This window comes from Brachionichthys hirsutus, chromosome 5 (genome assembly GCF_040956055.1).
Source record: "Brachionichthys hirsutus isolate HB-005 chromosome 5, CSIRO-AGI_Bhir_v1, whole genome shotgun sequence".
In the NCBI taxonomy this organism is placed as follows: Eukaryota; Metazoa; Chordata; class Actinopteri; order Lophiiformes; family Brachionichthyidae; genus Brachionichthys; species Brachionichthys hirsutus.
Window position 1 is genome coordinate 13,778,491 of NC_090901.1, and position 6,618 is coordinate 13,785,108.

Consider the following 6,618-nt stretch of genomic DNA (forward strand, 5'->3'; position numbering starts at 1 on the left):
GGAGGGGCGGGGTGAGAGGAAGAGCCCCAGCACTATCTGAGGAGAGAGGGAGGGAACAAGCATGAGTGGTGCTGAGGGAGCCAAAACATTACAGATAAATACACGGGGGAAGGCGGATGGGTGAGGCAAGAGAGGGATGAAGAACAAGGAGGAGTGGCAGGAGATAGTCACTACAACAGTCACCTGATCCAGGCCTGGTGAGAATGAATGAGGTGGAGCAGATTTACTCCATCGGGTCTGACTTCTAAGAGAGACGGATCAGTTTCCCCGACGGCTGATGATGATGGATATATTTATTAGATATAATGTTAGAGTACAAGTACAGTCACACAGTAGCATGTATTACAGTACAAGTACAGTCACACAGTAACATGCATTACAGTACAAGTACAGTCACACCGTAGCATGTATTACAGTACAAGTACAGTCACACAGTAGCATGTATTACAGTACAAGTACAGTCAAACATCCTGTCTAAGAGGAGCATTTAAAAAAAGCCCTTGCGGTCTTGTTTCTGTTGAAAGTCCTTCGTACATAAATCATCAACATAACCAGACATGCCTGTTAAAGGGAAGTTTTTTCTTGCCTCCGTCTCCAAAGTTCTTGCTCTTGTGGGTCAAGTTTACAGGTGTAGCAGGGTTCTGTCTTTCCCTGCTACACCTGTAAATTGCCTTGAGATAACTTTCTGTTGTGATCTGGAGCTATATAAATAAAAGTGAATTGAATTGAATGAGAGACTTTCACTTGTCTAATTTACTGTACTATTTCATTTTACTTTATTACTGCTGCATAAATTGTCCTCTGTCGTGTGGTTTTATGTTTATTTTATTTTTTTAGTACCAGAAATGTGGGCCTATGCACCTTATCTGTTTCACCGTAGGACTGTGGGAAACGTCCTTGTATGTCTGACATGGGAAGGAATTGACAAATTAAGCTACTTCAACTTTTGACATCATGCAGGACGGAATCCATAGATATGAATCAGAGGAAAGAACTCTGCCTTTTGCCAATGTGGTGGATGGGTCAGGAGTCTAATGGCTGGTCAGTCTCCAATAAAACGTAAAAATGTACCAAATACCAGACATAAAACAGTATAGAAGACCAGTATGCAGAAGGACATGGCTTTGTCTTTCTGATTGACCGAATGAAAAGAGCGTGATAAGAGCTTTTTGAACCAACACATCTCCCATAGCATAGAATGCACTGGAACAAACTTTATACAAGCAGTACATTTAAAACACACAAACACACAATCAGATCAATATGCTAAGTTGTTAACCAAGTTGTGTTGTCTTTCTTAGACAATTATATGCACGGCCTTAGTATCAGAAAAAGTGGCTTAATTTAAAAATTCAAGAAAAGCGCAAGGAGATAAAGGCAGCCAGTGTCATCGTGGCTGCTAATAATGCAGTGCAACATGGTAGATGGATGTATCTGAAGATGCATCGATCTGGGGAAGACGGTCCTCTCAGGCAGGAGCACATTGCAGACACGTTGCATAATTAAGTCTTTTCCTTCACTCTTAACAATTCACATTCTTCCTTGAGCTTCACGTCTACAGAAGGGATCACTCTTAAAAAGATGGGACAAGACAATGTGATCAGAGCTTGGGCTTCAGCCGTATGTTCTATGCAGCAAATGCTCTGTCAATGGCGTGCCAAAGTCCTGCACTGCATTGAAACACTGATAATCGCTGCTGTAGAGCGCAAAAATCTTCCTTTGACATAGCAGAAAATGCCAACAGAGCTCATTAACGATGCTCAGTTCCATTTCAGTCTCAGCAAGCAGCGAGGACTTCGACACAAGCTCACCTAAAAGGAATGCAGTGCTTTGCTGCAAACTTACGCCCCTGCTTTCCTTCTGTGATGCCAAAATATGGCATGAAGAAATGTAATTAACTGGCGAGAATAGCCTCCTCCTTCACACAAGAGGTCAGAGACATGGACTGTCATTGGTGCTGTTATCCAAAAGGGACAATTCAGTTCATCTCCTGGCAGTGCTTTAGGCCATGGCCAAGTCTTCAAAGTTAAAGCCCCACTTGTTGAATGCCTGTCAGAAAGATCTTTTTTAGAAACTTTATTTCTAGGTCAAGAAAAGTGATCCAACAGTCTGAAAAAGGGACAACTTATGTGCTACGTTGAACCAGTCCGATGTTACAGCATCTACTTGCTAATGCAGAAAAGCACTTTTGAAATGTGCCATTATTTTGAGACCTTTGTACCTCCAGATGAAAAAAAGAAAACCCAACAGATAATCATTCACTTCTGAGTTAAAGAGGAAGCACCGTCTTCAATATGGTCATCAACATATGTGGAACTCACGAGCCCCGAGTGAAGTCATCCTAAATAAAACCCACCAGAGTTTCCACATCTGAATCTCAGTCTCTCGCTCTGGCCGGTCATTTATTAGGATTAGGAGAGAGAACGAGCGACTGCTCTACAAGCAAAACCCATTTGTTGCGTTCCTGCTGAAGGCTTCGCAGCATTTCTGCAGTAGTTCCACCGATGACACTGTTGATAACCAGCTCTTTCCCCGTCTCCCCTGCTAAACTAACTTAAAGAGGCCGTGTCAAATAGACCGAGACTCCGCTATGGATGCAAATCAGTCCAGTTGGTAGATGAGTTGACGAGCTCTATGCCATCGCATCATCTGTGCTGACAGTATGACGCTCAAGAGCCAGGTTCCACATTGGGAGTAAAGCGGGACACATTGTGGGACCCACAAGGGCAGTGACAGCAAGGTGGAAAAGGCTGGCAGGACACCCATTGAAAACCAAGGCATTTCTGGGGAGAGCTAAAATGGGCATTAAAACTACAACTGAAAAAATAGAACCTGACTCGTAAGGAAGAGGATGTCATAAATATTCAATAAAAAGTGATGCAAGAACTAAAGGCAGAAGCCAAGCAAACGTCTACTGTGACAGGTAGCTTCTATGGAGGACTTCTGGATGTAGAAGAGGAAGAGGAAGGACAAGGATAAAGGACAGATAAATGTAAAGTATGGGGGATGGGAGTCAGGCCACAAGGATTCGAATAACACTGAACGTCTTTGTGGTCCCCCATGTCCCATCAACAGGAACTATTACTCACCTGATGGGAGGGCTCCACATGACTGGAGGAAGACATTGTGTTTATTACGTATGAACACACGAGTCACGCCGGAGATGACAACCTGAAGACGTAGGATAAGACACGCCTTTACCGTCTGGGACGAGACTTCATTAGATGCGTCTGTGGTTCGTCACCGGCATGCCAGGCCGACCTGCCATTAAGGTTTACAGCCTCTCACCTGCACAGGTGAATCTGCTGCTTGTTTATTGTGTGCGTTCAAAGACAAAGAACACTCACAGAGCTGCAGGTCTTCATCGCCACCTTCATGAATGTTACTGCACATCATCCTCCTCCTCTGTTTACCGGAGAAACAACATTTCACTCCTATTTAGATTTTCCCAACTTAGATTGACTTAAAGGAGACATATTCTACCCTTTCTCCACAAGTTAACGCAGTTCCCAAACACTTATATGGTCAAAATACCAAACAGATGCTGCAGGACAGCGTCCCTCATTTCTGTCTCAAGCAGATGCTGCAGGACAGCGTCCCTCATTTCTGTCTCAAACAAATGCTGCAGGACAGCGTCCCTCTTGTCCGTCTCAAACAGATGCTGCAGGACAGCGTCCCTCATTTCTGTCTCAAACAGATGCTGCAGGACAGCGTCCCTCTTGTCTGTCTCAAACAGATGCTGCAGGACAGCGTCCCTCTTGTCTGTCTCAAACAGATGCTGCAGGACAGCGTCCCTCTTGTCTGTCTCAAACAGATGCTGCAGGACAGCGTCCCTCTTGTCTGTCTCAAACAGATGCTGCAGGACAGCGTCCCTCTTGTCTGTCTCAAACAGATGCTGCAGGACAGCGTCCCTCCTGTCTGTCTCAAACAGATTCTGCAGGACAGCGTCCCTCATTTCTGTCTCAAACCGCTCTGCCAGAAACGCTCTAAACCCGGAAGCAAAAGTACGTTCATAGCGAGCATGCACGCTACCATGGTAAAGAGACGTGTGTGCGTGTGTGCACGTGCACACACACACACACACACGGCGCAATGACGGCAAATCTCAGGACAGAATTAAAATGCTTTGAATCCTCCATCCATCCAGGGAGGCGCCCCCCCCCCCCGGACGCCTAAATAAGATGCTCGAGTCGTCTCACCGGGCTGCGCTCTGCGCCGCGCTCCTCCTGGATGGCGGCGCGTTTCACCCGACCCCTAAGGGAGAGCCCAGCCCCCCCACAGAGGAAGCTCATTTCAGCCGCTTTTACTACCCAAAGCTCGTGACCACAGGTGAGCGTAGGAACGGAGATCGACCGGTAGATGGAGAGCTTCACCTTCCGGCTCAGCTCCCCACCCCGACGGACCCCATTTTAGCCGTAACATTACCACCAAAAAATAACTCTATGCAGGGAAAATGCCGTAGAGCGCGGACGGGCAGAGCACAGACATGGGGACGCACGCACGCATGTGCACGCTCGCCCCTTCCGACGTCAGAAGGGGCGCGTTTTCTGCCAGACGTGTTTCAGGAGGTGATTACAGACCTACCCAAAATGCGAAGGATTGACTGGATGGTTTATTTTGCTGTTTTTGGGTTGATAAGGACCCAAAATCACCAGAATAGTGTAGAAACATGGGAAAAGTGAGTTTCTCATAATATGTCCCCTTTAAGTGCTGCAGGACCGAATGGTACATGCTGCAAAGTCCAGCTATTCAGCAAAGCACGGGTCAACTTAAGGTTCAAGGTTCAAGGTTACTTTATTTGTACCCAAAGGTAGATTTATTTATCTCTAAGATGTGTCACATCTTCTTAGAGATGTCCAGTTGTGGAAATTGTCCCCTTTAATTACACAGATATGGCTTTACATTTGGTCTAGAATAAGCCATGACGTAATGTTGCGACTTTCAGCTCCCCAAATCGAACAGAGTCCGAACTGAGTCCGTTTAGTCAGGTGTGAAAACCGCCTTAGTTACAAACATCCATTGTCCATAAACCACAGTCAACATTTTAAATGTAGCTACTTCTGCCCCCCCACCCCCCGAACCCAGAATTTGGGTATTGTTTTATTTGTATTATTTTAAAAAGTCCTATATTTTTAAAAGGAAAGGCCGATGGCGTTTCTGCTGACTCGCCCTCGCAATCACCGAAATCCCAAGGATCAGATCACGGCTCTGATGAATTATCATATTGACTTTCTAAACAGCACCAAAGGGTGGATAAACTACTTCTTTCACCTTGATGGAGTATTGAAATACAGTATATATTTCCATGTCCCATTTCTTTCTCCTAAAATAGTTCCCCCTTTTTTCCCATCCCCCTGGAAAGCTCACTAAAGTCTAATTTAATTTCACCCATTTGGCAAACTGAAGACAGATTTGGCTCTGCAGGTTATCTGGCAAGCGGAGGAACGTCAAGGTTCCAAATCTATTAGCTCCTGACACTGCAGGGGGGGGGGGGGGGGGAGATAAATCAGACCTTTTAGGAGATGCAACTGAGGAACTCTGAAAACATTTTCAAAGCCAAGTTCCCATCCTGCCAGAAGCAAAAACTTCACTGGCATATCTGAAAGTAATAGCCCTCTCGTTCAATGTGGCTAAACCGGATGTTACATTTCATTATTATTTCATTGTATAAGTTGTGAAACAAAGAATTATGTTGTTTGCATGATTGCCCAACAGTTCTGAGGTTACACAAGACATATCTGGCAGCAAAGGTATCTTACCTTTAAGCCTACAGAGCCTGAAACAGCCTGACTGTATGACAAACATAATGTCAGGCTGTTTCGTATTAAACTGTGTGTCGATATGTCTCCGCCCTTCAGAGTGTTTGAGTCCAAGAAAACCTTGTCCTGCATGTCTTAGATGGTTTAGTCCAACCTTGTTGAAGCTGAGAGCTACTTCTAAAATAAAACATTTCCTCAATTTACCAGTAAGGATATTAATCTATGTAAATACACTGATCATGTGTAATGATTACTCACACTAATTATTAACAAATATTTAACAAGGTAGGAAACAGATTTAACTTGTTCAGAAGTCTTTTATTTCATACAAACTCTTGAGAAACCATGGAAATAAACATTCCACACAGAATGGGGCTATCAATGATTATCTTTTGTAATCTAGGGTTGTTTGGCAGGTGACAGGGTTAGGGTAGGTCTCCCCATCCCCAGTCAGAACTGCTGCTGCAGGATGATTCCAAAAACTTCCTGCACAGAAAGAAGAACGGACTGAGAATCGCCTTGAGCTGCTCCTACCAGGAATAAACTTGTTCCCAGTCACGGGTTTAGGCGCAGCTGCGTTCTTTAGCAGATTGTTCCATGTTTTTCTCACATAAACGATCATTTCCTGCGCCGTTAGCGGCTTTGTTTGAAGGCGGGGCGCGCCAACCGATTTGTATTTTAATACCTCCGTTGCGTTTTCCACCTCACAAACCGACTCGAGACAAGAAACAAATCTTCCAAGCCTTCTAATATCCTTGCTGTCAGTCATGGCCTCCATCATGCGTTACAGTCATCGGTTATTATTAGAGTCTTCAGCCTGTAGAACCTGAGAAATTGCCCAAATCTACCACGAGAATCA